This window comes from Homalodisca vitripennis, chromosome 6, assembly GCF_021130785.1.
Source record: "Homalodisca vitripennis isolate AUS2020 chromosome 6, UT_GWSS_2.1, whole genome shotgun sequence".
NCBI classification, from domain to species: domain Eukaryota; kingdom Metazoa; phylum Arthropoda; class Insecta; order Hemiptera; family Cicadellidae; genus Homalodisca; species Homalodisca vitripennis.
Genome location: NC_060212.1, coordinates 114,324,849 through 114,340,328, shown reverse-complemented (window position 1 = coordinate 114,340,328; position 15,480 = coordinate 114,324,849).

Genomic DNA, 15,480 nt, shown 5'->3' with positions numbered 1-15,480 from the left:
AAACAAATACGTTATGATAAATAACGGGTGGTTTTTTTTTTTTTTTGTATAACCAGTGTCGTGCTCAAAATCTGTATACATAAAAATTAATGTTTGTCTGTATGTCCTTTATAGAATCGTAAACTATTTCACCGATTACTATAAAAATGTGTTTGTATATGTATTTTTCCACGAAGAAGGTTTCATATTCTATTCCCATTGATGTAACTCGCCACCAGGCGGCGCGGCGCTGCAAAAGAAAAAAAAGTTGTCAAAGCGCCTTCACACTAAAGACTGCAATTACGGGACAGTTACGTATATTAAATAGCCAAACACTATTTGAAGGCGCCAAGTTCTGATGTATATTTGTCTTTAATATAAATTTCAGGTTGATCTTAAAGCTTGAGTGTTAGACCACTTTATAATCAAATACTTGTACGTGTACAATGGCTATAAACATGCAAAGATTTTCTTCATCGTGGAAATAAGTCAAACTCTATATCGGCGATGGAAATATAACTCACTTCAACCAGAAGTTCAAACGGGCAAAACTTATAAAAAGCGTGCGAAGCCACGGGAAACAGCTAGTCAGTAATAAAACATGTGACTAATAAATCGCCGACATGACTATAAAAATGGAAATATAATAATCACCATAAATAAGCAACAAATAAAATAAATAGTATTAAGGATTTTCAAAATTTGATTGTTGGCTTTATTTTCTGGTTCTAAAATCAAAAATGGAATATTTGAGCCGAATTTAAAAGATTTTTTCGCGGACAGAGTGTGAACTCACACACGCAAAAACTGCTTTAAACGTACTCAAAACGTGTTCTAGAGAATAGCATTTTCACAAATTTACATCGTTGGATGTTACTACGGGGGCAATCGCAATATCCAATTCTCCACTGTGAAATTCGGTGATAAAATCCACCTAACAACACGTAACGGTTTACTAGTATCACCGTTATTGACATAGACGTTACAGGAAAGTAACAGTATTACAAAGACCTCACGGATTTATAGCAGTGATTTTATGGGATATTAATTAATAACTTGTTTGCATGCAGGCCTCGTCTCGGAATCCTGCTAACTGTACAATTTGCATAACAAAGGCTTGCGCTCGACACGTTGTTGAGATACACTCTTTATTAGTGAAGTTGATTATAATGAGGCGTTACGAGCTGTGGGAGTTGTCAGAGCGCTGTACGGAATACTGATACCTCGGCCTCAACGACTCTATAGCGCACATTCAATGTTATTATTCGGAACTGTGAACAGTTTACAATGAAATAAGCACTGTTAATCAAGCATCTGACCGAGGAGGTGGAGTATATGAAGTCAGACTATATAAAGTCCAAGATTATAAAGGGTGTAAAAAAGTCCCGCACTGGCTTGGTAATTCCCGAACGATTACAGGTAAGCAATAAAACTTGGTACATCATTACTGCACCTATAAATCTACTTTTTGAAGTAACTACCATTTTTGTCATGTCAAAGGGATGGGACGCAAGGAGTCTGAAGAAAATCTTAAATGAGAGCATAGGTCGAGTAGTACATCAAATTAAAGGTCTTTAATAGTAGAGTACCATGCCGCAAATATGACCTCAGATGGTTCACTCTTTAAAAAATTAAGCTGGTGGAGATGGTGTAATATTCTTGTCTTGGCTCAAATGTGAAAGATAAACTTGGTAAGTGAATACTGGAAATTGTTTTTAAAGCAATAGATATCTAATGTAGAATGGTCTACAAGGGGTTTTTACCGTAAGATTAAATCAAGATGTAAATCATTAAAAAGGGATTTTAGCAGAGATAAATGCTAGGGGAAAAACCTCGTAACAGTTATTAAAATAGAAAATTCTAATTTTAAGGTTGGGCTTTGGACTTCACATGATGTACATCTTACATTAAAACATAAACAATGTACATCGTGGGCTATGCTTACGTTAATTTTTTTGCCGAACTCCTTGATAGCAATGATAGCACCCGAACCATAGCGCCACGTCTCCGATTGGTTGATGACGTCCAAATCAACCAAGTCGGCTTTCACGACGATCCAGTCAACATTTAGGAGCTCTGAGTGATAAAAAGATGTGGTGACAGCACCCAGATCTGTGACCAGAGCGCCTCGTCTTCGAGTGGTTGGTGATGCCTAAGGCAAACAAGCTAGCTTTCACCGGTCAACATTGAAGAGTTCTGAATGATAAAAAAGAGGTTGTAACAACACTCAAATCTGTGGCTAGAGTGTTTTGTCTCCAAGTGGTTGATGACGTCCAGGCGAACAGCAAGCCTTTTCGATGGTCCTGTCAACATTGATAAGCTCATATTACAATACAAATTCCTAAAGGTAAATATTTCTTCGTTATTAAATTGCATGAAGGTCTCTTGGTAAAAAGTATAAAATTTAGTAATAACTAATTACCTTCGAATAATGTCAGTGGCTACGGTTTTTATGTGAGCCTGACATGGTACTGACTCACATAATCTATGATGAAGATCTTTCATCCTCGGGCTAATAGGGCCTCTTAAATTTCTATACATATCACATTGTAATTTCCCTGTATGGAAGCACAAGTATTCGAGGTCACTATTAATTATATACGATCCATGTCCACTGTACCCATTTTCAGGTAATCTCCAAGAATGTATAGCGAGCATGACTTGGCGTGAAATCAAGCTACAAACTGTTGACCTTTCATATGTAATAGTAGGCTATGAGCCTACTCGCGAAAGTAAGGTACGAAATCTAATTAGGGTTACTCCACTACCGATAAGACATGTCTTTCTGAGTTCTGACTTATTACTTTGTTTACCGACGCCGTCAATGTTATCAGCAATGTTTTCCTCATAATTTCAGTAACGAACATTTTCGTTAATTACTGTTATTTTCTAAACTACACGAAATAGCGCAATAATTATTGTTGGTTTTGTGTAAAAATAGAAACGCATTACTTCGAAATCGGAGCATGTTCTGAAATTAAAGGTGATATCGAAAAATCATAGTTTTAAGTTGTAAAAGAACAGAAGAAAAATGATATTTTATTCCATATGACGCCTAACAATATATATTTCACAAAATAAATATTTCTTATAATAATGCCATTTTTAAATCCAGCAACTTAAACAGGTAAGTGAAAGTGATACCAAATATAATTTATTGTTGGAAAATTTTAAATTTTGAATCATATTTGGAGATTAGACTAAGCAGTCTAAAGAATTATATCAAAGAATTGCAAAATATTGCGTCCAACTTCAAACATATCAAGGAAATTACGCTTTTGCTCTTGAGAAATAAATCGTAAAATATGAAGTAAATGTTTCCATGTTTGATTGGAATATGACCTTGACTGTTGAATAAACTGACAAGTTTACTATCGATTCATGAAATGTATAGAGGAATTTCTACTAAGAAAAAATTAATTGTCAGTCATGCCTGTTTTTGTTTAGATCAACATTGGAAGATATCAAAAGGGTTAAAAATATGATATAATGGTTTTTCAGGTCATCCTTTTCTAGCTTGACACGCATAAAAACAACCGTCAGACAATTACATAAATGTTAAATCAGCTTCAGTTAACATATAACCTAACTTTTTAAGGTGGCCACTTTCAGTGTCTTTATCTAATTACCTAATGTTGATATAAATATTATTCATACTGAGCATAGAAGTGATCCAAGCCATAAAAAAGGATGTGTACAAAGAACATTTTGACCAATTGGATTCCTGCGTTTCCCTAGTATAAACCAAAGGTTGTTGAGTTTGGAAGTGGTTGCCAGATTTTAATTAGAAATAAGTGATAATAAATAGAACAAATATAAATGAGTTTCAACAAGGTTGAAATACTAACATATTTCTTACAGACTTTGAGTTTAAGTACATTTTGTAGCTGAATCGTTAAAAGATACGACAAACAGTAACTGAACACTTCTGTAGAAACATTTCACTCTGTATGCAATTGTGCCGTTGTGATTTGCTAGAGTAAATAAAAATGAAAACTGTCTTTGGTACAATTGTACCAAATCTTAGTTTTCTAGCGTACCAGAAAGTAGATCAAACTCTACTGAGTAATACCGTACCATAGGAAGTTATACAAGCTATTTTATTACTTGAATCTAAGTCAGTAATCTTTATCAGCTTATTAAGTCCATAAGGGGATTTAATTTATACAGGAGATTATCTGGTCATACCAGGAAATTGTAGGGTGGGGGGGGGGGTAATGTTACCGGGGATTAAAACACGTTGCTCTTTTCTGGAGGGTGTTTGTGCTATCAAAATAAACAGAAATCAATCTTTTTCATCAGAAAAAGTTGACCAGAGGGGTTAATTTAATCAGTGTATAATCTGGGCAAACCGGAGAGTTTCCTAGGGGGTGGTTGATATTATCAAGGGTTGAAATAACATAGTATTATGTCCTGGAGGGAGTAGTATTTTTTATTAGAATAAGTCGTTCATAGTAATAGGTATCTTGAACGTGTTTTTTTCGTTTTAAGGGTTGTATTTTCCATAATTTTTAGGTTAATCGGGGGTTTAATCCCTATCTACTAATGACTCATCTATTACATTTTGACTATTAGGTATTATTCATATGGTAATTTGAATTACGAGAATATTTGGTCAAATAAACTACATGAGGGCATTCTGGCTTGAAAAAAGCTGCTTGAATTATTGCAAAAATAAAACCCAAAGAGTAGTGCAAAGAGGCTTTCAAAACCCTGCAATTGTTGACACTCCCAAAGTCATTGCTGTATTCATTCTTGAGATATCATGCAGGCAGTAAAGCTTCGCTAACGCTCATCCAAATCACGTGGAATGACATTTTCTGTCATTTAACCTGCCTAAATTTTCTACGAAGAAAAAAGTCACGTGCAAAATTTGATGTACACAGCTTAATTCGTTCTCGAGATATCGTAAGGCCAGTAATGCTTCGCTGACGCTCAGCCAAATGCCATTGAGGGATGTATACTTCATATGACCTATATCTTTTCAACGTAGTAACGAAGTGTCGTCCAGAATGTCAAGACAGATCATTTCGTTTTCGATGTGCCCTGTGGAAAACATACAGACAGACAGACATTACAACCAGATGGGTTATATCGGCATTCGAAACGTCACTCGTTTATGTGGTAATACAAGCTTAATCCTGATCCGGCTCGAAGCGTACAAATAGCAGTCGCAGAAAAATGTTAAACTCCTAAATATGGCACAGTATGTCACAAAGGTTTTGTCGTTGAGAGTGTGTTTTGGGCTTATGGAAGGAGATAAGACGATATTCAGAAGTCACTGAACCATTTTTTGCAGATCACATAATTTCCTAGTTAGTACAAACTTAGATTTAAGTTACGACCGCTATGGTTCGGCCGCTATTGAGCCCAAAACTTTTACATTTAACGCGTTTTGCGGGCAAACCCATGGAAATAGGGCCAAACCTCACGAGTCGTTTTTTGTAGTTCGCTTCATCCCCTACTAACGATTTCCGTCAGATTTGAGTTAGCTCTGACGGTTCGTCCGCTATTTGGCTTCAAAGAACGGACTGCAAAAAGTGAAAAAGTGTGAAATTTCGTCTCTAGGCTCCAAGACTGATTGTTGTTTATTTCGAATTGCCTGCATACGCAATCAAATAGCATGAATGAGATATAAAAGTAGTACCTCAAGAGCTGCATACATGTAAAAAAATAAAAAGAAATACATGTTTTGTATATCTTAACTTTTTCTAAGATAAAACTCTTTTCACAAGTATAAAATTGTAAAATAAAATACTCCAATGGTTTCATACTAAACATTAGCACTGGTAAACAATAAATATAATTTCGATGGGATGAGGGGATTGACGGGATAATCCTTTTTTAATATCAGAATATTCTGAAAGTAAGGGTTATTGAAATACATATATATTTAAATGAAATTCAACATTTATGCCTCGAGGTTCCTAGACTAAGATTTTTATTTATTTCAGATTTGCCGCTTATGGAAGCAAGTAGAATTGAAGGAATAGAAAATTAGTATTCAAGACCTATTTTTTTAAATTTGACATTTTTTAGTTTTGAAATTTTCCAAAGTAAAATCATATTAGATGACATTTTAGAATATTCAAATGTGTTCATACTCAACATCAGGACTGGTGAATTCTTCTGACGTTCGCTCATCGGAATGTATAGATTTTATAGCTGTATAAATAGAGAAAGAAGAAGAATAACTCCTTATGCTTTGCACTAGCATTGTATAAAATATATCCTCAACAGAAATGCACTGCATAACTAACAGATCAGGACGGGAGACAAGGTAAAATGGATTTAGACTAGGATTAAAGTAAACACTTGTACTTGAATAATACAGTAGAGTCACCGGGGAAATACACCCTCACACTTCTCTTATATCCTACTGATTGTCGGGAGCTGTACTGTCAAGGTCCTTAGGGAGCACCGAGCCCTACAACCTACTAAGCCACGTTTATTAAACAAAGCAAGATTTGTTTACTGAAAGAGCAACGAAATTAACTTAGCAGCGATTTGTAATCAAAATCCCACATTCAATATGATATGAAAAGAACGATAATTATGATCGTAATGAAGGGAATGTGGTAATGATCAATTTTTCAAGGCAATCCCAAATTAAAAATAAAAGAATATGTTGATAACAATATTATTTGAATCTGACCAAGTGTTAAAATATTTCTTGAAATTTATATATAATTCATGAAATTTTTTATATTTCACAATATTGGTATATTTTCTGCTAACTTGTAATCACTCAATGTAATTTTTTCTATCTTTTATTACAGTTTGTTATTTGTTATATACCTATTTAAATGTTATTATAATTACAGATTTTTATAACGTTATCTGTTTATTTATTGATATTTATATGAACTGTTATTTTGTTTGTCTTGTTTATTTATTATTGTTATTATAATGTATAGATGTATATTGTTGTTATTCGTATTAATACTTTTATGTGTACTTATTATTAGCTTGTCAATGTGTGTGTGAATATGTAGACTTATTATTATGGTTGTCATATATGAAATTTGGATCTATTATGAGGATTCTGTTGTTGGCATCTGTTTAGTTTAAAATTGTATAAATTATTTACTATATAAACACTTTATGATAATAGTAGTAACAAGATTTAATATAATCGGTGTGTTATTTTGATTGTTAGTTGCGGTAACAGGTGGTGCAAGCAAAGTACAGGCAAATAATAACAGTTTAATCAAATATTTGTATAAATCAAGTTTGGTTGTTAATTTAATGTGCAGCTGACCAAAGTATATTTCAATTTTTATATTATATGTGTAATGATTTGTCACACGTAGGCTACTTACTGCACTTGATGATATTTATTTCTTGTAATATATTGTAGAAATAAAGATTTTTGAACTGTGAACTGCGAACGATAACGTTCTGTTTTTTAAATGCTTATATCAGATCAGTAATATGGTAAAATAATTGAAACCAAAGCGTCAGCTAATATTGCTTCAAGCCACTGTAATTGTCTTTCAATCAAATGAAATATATGCTAAAAGGAATTGATTGCTGCAGAATCACCGTACTTATGTTTCAGTCTGTTAGTATAGCAACTGAATTATTAAATCAAAATGTATTTCTTCATTACCAATTTTATCTAGCAATAAAATATTTTTAACGCTAGCCATTTCAACTTTTATTGAGTAGCTAACTTTATGTCTGATGTTTATGATTATGTTTGATCTTTGTTGTGTATCTAACGTTTATCGTCTTAATATGTTGTAAATGTATGAAATGACTCATTATTTTGATTCCATCACCTCCAAATTTTGTGTGGTAATAAAAATAATCTCTTTACATGAGAATTTAATTTTTTTCGGTTGCCTTTATAAGTACAAAATACGAGTATGACACACCACGTGTTACGTAACAAGCTTCGCCAAAGTTACATGCAAAAATATTTTTACATCCCTCGACAAAATAGATAATGTGTCAGCCTACTCGGTGGGTGTGATACAATTTACAATTGTTTCATTGAATTAGGTTTCATACTACTGTTTCATTATAAAATATCCAATTAAGTAGGGAAGATACTACAACGCAAGAGTGTGCTGAAATCAAATCTTGTCACCTACTCATTGACTTTCCACTGCATCATTTTTTTCCTTTTACAGTACGAATACACATTCTAAGCTTGTTTACAAATATCCCATATTCTAAGCTTGTTTACAAATATCCCATATTCTAAGCTTGTTTACAAATATCCCATATTCTAAGCTTGTTTACAAATATCCCATATTCTAAGCTTGTTTACAAATATCCCATATTCTAAGCTTGTTTACAAATATCCCATATTCTAAACTTGTTTACAAATGTTTATTCCGTTACTTTTTCGTTTCAATCATGGTTACCCGTAAGACCAATGTAAAAATATTTGCTATGCTCAGACTAAATCGCGTGGAGTGGCATGCACAATCATCGAACTCAGTGATACCTACATAGAATTGAAGCTTTCAAATTTATGGGACAGATAATTTTCGAAATATCTTTTAGACAGACAGACAAATAGACATACAGGTAGTCAGACAGGCAGAAATGAAATCTTTCCAGGTCCACTAGTCGTAGGCTTCGCTAACGCTCAGCCACTTGTAACATTACTTGGAGCAATTTCCTTGGTTTATTTGTCCCTTGTCACAAAAATTAGACAAAAACCGTTATTTACTATAATTGAATTTGATAATTATTGTAGAGATAAGATGGTTTAGATCATGAGAACTCCTACAATTTCCTGTGTTGTGTGACCACATATCAAGATAATTTTATATTTAGTTTTCACTATAAAAACAAAATTAAACGTCAATTCATTTTTAATGGTCACTGAATTAACTATGTAACTTACACAACACACTTAACAATATATTTTTCCTTTTTCTTGATAAATTAAAATATGTTATGAAGTGTTAAATAACAGTATAAAAGAAGTACTTGTATTTCCAGAAGATTAAGTTACTGCGGAATACCGGAATAAATACTTCCAAATACTTCAATAAATACTTCCGGAATAAATACTTAAATACTTCCACAATAGTGGAAGTCAAACTTTTACATTTTATTTTTGCATTGAGTCGGCCTTATAGGCGACCACCATTAGTACCACAAGAACGTTAAAGGATTATCGCCCTCGTTTTTTGTCGTTGAATCATAAGAGGTGTCTCATTTTAAAGACATGACTGATCGCTTGGTGTCTCATTAGTGAACTCTTATACTCCAACATCCTTGGTAGTATGAGTACGAATGTTGAGTTTAGTTACATGTCACCCTCCGCATAGTCACTCCCTTATCTGACACCGCTACAGATTGACTCCTGGAATCTGGAGTCGAAGTATGTCTGAAGAGATTCATAAAAAGTCGGTGACGAAGACCTTCCAAATGAACTCTGCATCGCTTCGACATCAGAGAAACCTACACTACAAAGGACATTTATGGAGCTAAACTTGAAAAGAAAATGGAGCTCGTCAACATTGGTATTAAACCAACCTTCCCATCTCAGCCATGTTCTGGTGGTAAACTCAGTTGCTTCGCCGTGCTTTAGGATCAAGTCTTATCGAGCCTGATGAGACACTAAGAATTCCTCTTCACCTAGATTAGCTTCTGGGTAACCAGACTTAGCTCCTTCCCAGACGCATTCTTAAAGAAATGTGTTGTAATGACAGTTAACTTTAATTGTAAGAGACTGTCAAATTAGGAAATTTCACAACACCGTGCAATCTGCCGGCCTATATCACTTTGGTTTATTGTTATTTTATGATGGAACTTCTGATCTTTCGACCTCTTTGATAAATTTTGATTAGGGTTATTAAACATAATGAGCACTCTAACATTATATATCCAGTGTGTTTATTACTGATAATATCTTATTCAGTTGTAGATCAACATGGGTGTGCTGTGTCGAGCAATACTTCTCCTATGTGTGCTTGTGTTTTCAGCATTGGCCGACGAGTCAGTAGGGGCCTCATGGGGTGAGATATTTACAATTTGTTCTATTAGATAATTCAGGGTATATTTCTCGGGTTAAAAGAAAATGGAATATTTGTAAAACCTTAGGGCTATTTCGTTTTGATATGCCTGTCTGTAATTTGTTTTGCTTGATCTCAAGCAATTCCTAAAGTTCAGGCTCTTCACTGAAATAGCCTGTATTCCGCATTTTCAGTCATTACTGTAGAACGTTTAGAGGTTGCCTAAAAATTGCATAGCATTTCTTGCATAAAGTACTTCTTGAAGTATACTCGGTCGATGTTTCAATTCATATTTACTAACGACGTTTATTTATTTAGTTGCGTTGTTTTTTTGTTTTGTTTATATTTGGTTTTTGCTAATTATACATACACATCATTGACAAAATTTACTTACCAATAGGATTTTTTTATGTTCGATCGCCAATGTTTGAGTAGTCGCTAGAAATTATTTGGTGTAAAACGAAATATTTGTTCTCGCTATACTCAAAAACTAAACATAACATTTAACTATCATTGAGTTATACAGCGTGTCCGTAAAGTATATGGGAAACTAAGCATCGGAGACCCATTTTCATATGGTGAAATAGCTGTATAGAACTGAGCAATAACTTGGTAAACCTTTGTCCAGAGAGTTACGGGACACTGTATATTATTTGAATTACTATGCAAGGCTAGTTTAAAAGCATAAATATATACCGTTTAAAATATGTATTGGTTCAATCTAACCAAGAATGAACTGGTTTCAGGCTGCGATCCAGACGCATGGAACTATGCTTGCGGACAACGTGCTATATTTGGCTAATGGCTGTGCTTGTCCCAGTCTTCCATGGAGTTAAAACTATTTTTCATTTTGAGTTAATCATTTGTTGTGTTATATATTAAGAATTATAACAAAATATTAAATTTAATGCATTCTTATTCCTCTAATTATTGTTATTGTATTTGAGTTATTATTGTTTTATTGTTGGTTAACTTTTAATAAACGTGGTACTTAAGGAGTCTCAACTATCAATAATGATTCGTTCTAACCTCCTACATTTTCTATAAAATGAATTTATTTTGTAACGTGCAGTAAATACCTAAACGAGTACAATTACCTTTACGGGTTTACCTTTATGATAACAGGATAAAATAAAATTAATTCAATTTTTACTTTATACATATACAGGGTGTTACAAAAAGGTTGAGTTGGCTATACATTTTCAGATTATATGTGTGATTCTAAGATAAGAATGAAGAATATTTTTTTTTATTTCCACTTCGTTTAGCCGCTACACGCCATTTTTGTATTTTTGGTTGTTTTATTTTAAAAAATGTATTTTTGTTGTTATTTTTACGAATGTAAAAAACTTGGTTAACAGTCCTATGTCAGAAGGTATCATGTCATAAAAGAATATTTTAAAATTAGTTTTAATATTTTCAGAACGGAGGCCATTTAATTTTTGTTTTAATAAATATCTAATAAACCACTGTATTTATCAAAATTGTATACGACACAAACAAATTTTAACTACTTTTTCACTCCAAAAACCTCACTTGTAAAAATCTTATATGGATCATTTTATTTATTAGACGTTAAAGGTCAATAGTCAGTTTCAGCATTTTAATTATAGTATCAGCTGTTTAAATACTGTCAAATTATGGAGCATTTAGTTTACATATGGAACAAGTCTTACATAATGTTTTCTTATTTGATAAAGTTCTATTTAGAAACCTTTGTTTACTTTAACCTAGGTTGTAGTCATGCATTAGTTTAGTTATTTACCTGAAGAAGGGATCAGATCGCAGATCTCGAAACGCAGTTACTGATTGTATTGTATCACTGAACGATGGCAATTGTCCGGAATGATCTTGTTACGGATATGATGGGATAAATTTTATTCATTTGATAATGTAGAAACTGGTTCGTAGTGTGTTTTTACACAAATTATTGCTTCCAGTATGTAAATGGTGGGTAATACTAATATCCAATGTTTATATATGTAAACTCTCTCGTCTGTGACAGTTTATTTGACAGACGGGAAAGCTACATGTCAGCCCGTACATTCTGTCCATCAATAATTATATTTGACTCTTTCGATCACATACTCACACTTCATGTATACACGACTTCTTAGTGTGTATATACAATTTAGAAATCTCTAGTACTTCGTAGAAGCCGTAATTCGTGTGTGTCCAAAAAAGAACTTTTGTCAAATTTAGGCACATTTTATTTTGTACAGTACTATGGACAGAATGTTAACAAGCCTGATTCCAATGCAAGACGCGTCTCAAATCCAGTTCTGTACAATTTGCATGACAAAGACTTGTTTTCGGGTGTTGTTGTGAAGCACACCCTTTATTAGTAAAGTTGATTATAATGAGCCGGCTTTACTGGGCCTCAGTCATCAAAGTGTGGGCGAGCATGCTGATGAGTTCACCACGGTTGGCACCACTGCGAATTTATACTACCGAATTTAGAGTACTGTTGATCATAAATAATACAACAACAATTAAATGCTGTTTATGGGCAGCATTTCCTTATCGGGCCCAAAACAATCGAATAGGATATCAATTGAAATATACTAATCGATATCCACAATCTAATATGAAACTCTAATTATTTTATTTCATAATATTAAAAAAAATACATATTTTTTAATAGACAACTTGATTATTATTTTTTTCATTCTTTTGGTAAAATACAAATTTTGAAAATATTTCACGAAAAGAACGTAATTAACGATCGTCATTTTGTGAATTTTTAAAGCAGTAAAATGTGATGTATTAATTAACATAAAGGTGAGATTCAAGAATAACAACAATACGTAAGAAAAGAAAAAAAACGCAATTTTTACAAAGGAATATCATCTAATTTGGCAGCTTACTTAGCCGAATACCTCTACAGAATAGAAGTAACTTTGCCTGAGCAAGGTTGTATATTTTGTATTTCCTTAAAACTTGTAACCCAGTAAAACCTATAGGAATTTAAATTTGTTCAATTTATGTTGAGGTTTCGTTTAGGGTAGGATCCTAAAAAACATTACTTTTTTTATATTGTAGTTGGTGTTTAATGGTTCTCTATTCATAATGTAGCTACCATAAGGGTTGATTCAAATAAATACAATAAATACCGATGTTTTTTTAGTTTTATTTGTTGTGTTATAAATTTATGACATCATTTGCTAATTAAAAAAAGTCAGTGAAAACACATCGGTTAGTAGAGTGAAACGCCGCCTACCGCATCAGAATACGATGATCCAGTCAGAAATGACAGCGCATATAATGTACTTCCCAATGTGTACCTAAAACAACCCGCCATTTCTGATTGGATAAACCTTTTGAGATGCGGTTTGCGGAATTCAACTCTACTAAGTGAGCTCTTTCAAATGAGGTATCACTCGACCCATGCTTTCATTTAAGATTTCCATGTTTTCCTCTGTGGGCCGTCCCCCCATGATTGGCATGTCATGGTAATAGCAAGGAAAAATAGTTTACATAGCCATATGACACTGTGCAAAGTTTATAGATGTTATCTGCTATGGTTTGTAAAATATTAAGCCGTACCCAGACTTTTCAAACACCTTGCATATTAAAATCCTTTCAGTGCCAACGTTTTAAAAACATGCATACCGGACGTTTTTGATAGAATAAATTTAAAATATAATATATTATATTTTAGACGTATTTTATATCAATTCGTATTAGAAATAAACGTATTTTCTGTTAAGCATGGTATATAAATATTTAGCTGACCAATCAGTAACAATGACGAAAGTTTACGATCGAGTTAGCCGATCATCAATGACGTCATAGCTGAGACTGTTATCATAGTTGTCAGTCAGATGTTTCGGCGAGTGCTCTGTTAAAATTTTGTGGTTATGTTTATGTTTCTTTATAATTATAATATAACGAAATTGTGTGTACGTGCGTGCGTGCGTGCGTGCGTGCGTGCGTGCGTGCGTGCGTGCGTGCGTGCGTGCGTGCGTGCGTGCGTGCGTGCGTGCGTGCGTGCGTGTGTGTGTGTGTGTGTGTGTGTGTGTGTGTGTGTGTGTGTGTGTGTGTGTGTGTGTGTGTGTGTGTGTGTGTGTGTGTGTGTGTGTGTGTGTGTGTGTGTGTGTGTGTGTGTGTGTGTGTGTGTGTGTGTGTGTGTGTGTGTGTGTGTGTGTGTGTGTGTGTGTGTGTGTGTGTGTGTGTGTGTGTGTGTGTGTGTGTGTGTGTGTGTGTGTGTGTGTGTGTGTGTGTGTGAAGATTAATGTTTAGGAGTTGTGCAACATTAAGTGTACTTTATTACTTGAAATTAAACTATAATCCCTATAATTTTTGCTTGATTCTCGCTTGTTCATACCCATTTTTCATGTTTTTTTTAACTTTTTACGTATTTGAAATCGTTTTTATTGACACCTGAAAACGAAAGTATATACTAGTTCTCGAAAGGTCGTGGTTGCTAATTCAATATATACTCCTCATAAAAATGTAAGCGGCGTTAAACAAAATGCTATATTTTATTTTGGGTGATTTTATAAAAATTAGTAGACTTGTTTAAAATAATGCGTATTTAGTCTGCTTGGCTTTATTAAGTGTTATAATTATTGTTTTGGGCACTTATTTGAGTGTCGAACCTAAAAAAATAAAAACAAGTTAAGATTTTATTGCTGTTATCTTTTTGGTGTATAAGAAGTTTATCAATCTATTTAGTCTTAATATACACAATTTTGTGCAAAACACAAAAATTAAAATATTAGCCAATAAATAACAAAGTTGTAACATTTTATAATAACCGTATGCAAATTGCTAAAAGTGGTATGGCACTTCCGCTTAAGGCTGTGGTTTCCTAGACGCGTAATAGATGCGCTGCGTCTTGTACCTCGGTCGGAAACGCAGCCGCCGTCCAGTGGTTTCCTAGACTGCGTAGAATATACACGGTTGTGCGTAACATGACTTCACGTAAAAAGAAATTGCTATGTAGCAGGTATCGATGGGAAAACATTTCTGAATTGTATCTCCTGGAAGTCTTTTTCACCTTTTTAAAGGATTTTTCTCAATCGTTCTATTTGCTATGGTTGATACCAGCTGCAAATTTCTCCTCATTGATGTTGGATCCTATGGAAAGGAAGGAGATGCAGGAATCTTCCAAAACTCATTAATGGGATCTAAGGTGTCAAACGAGGAATATTTCCCTCCACTTAAAAACTTGCCAGCATCAGACAGCTTCCTCATGTTATTGTCGGTGATGAAGCATTCAGACTGGATAAACATGTGATGAAACCTTTCACCCAGAAACAAGCTTTGGCAGACTCCTCTAAGATGAACTACAATTACGCCCTGTGCAGTGCCCGAAGAGTAACAGAAAGTGCATTTGGAATCATGTGCGTTGTGTTTTGAATCTTCTTTACCCCCATTAATTTGAAACCTGAGACAGTAGATTTGGTAATATTTGTGTGATGTTGCCTCCACAACATGTTAAGGAACGAGTTCATTGCTAACAACCCCCAAACTCCTTCACATGTCGTTGTAGATGAGGTCCCAACAATGAACATAT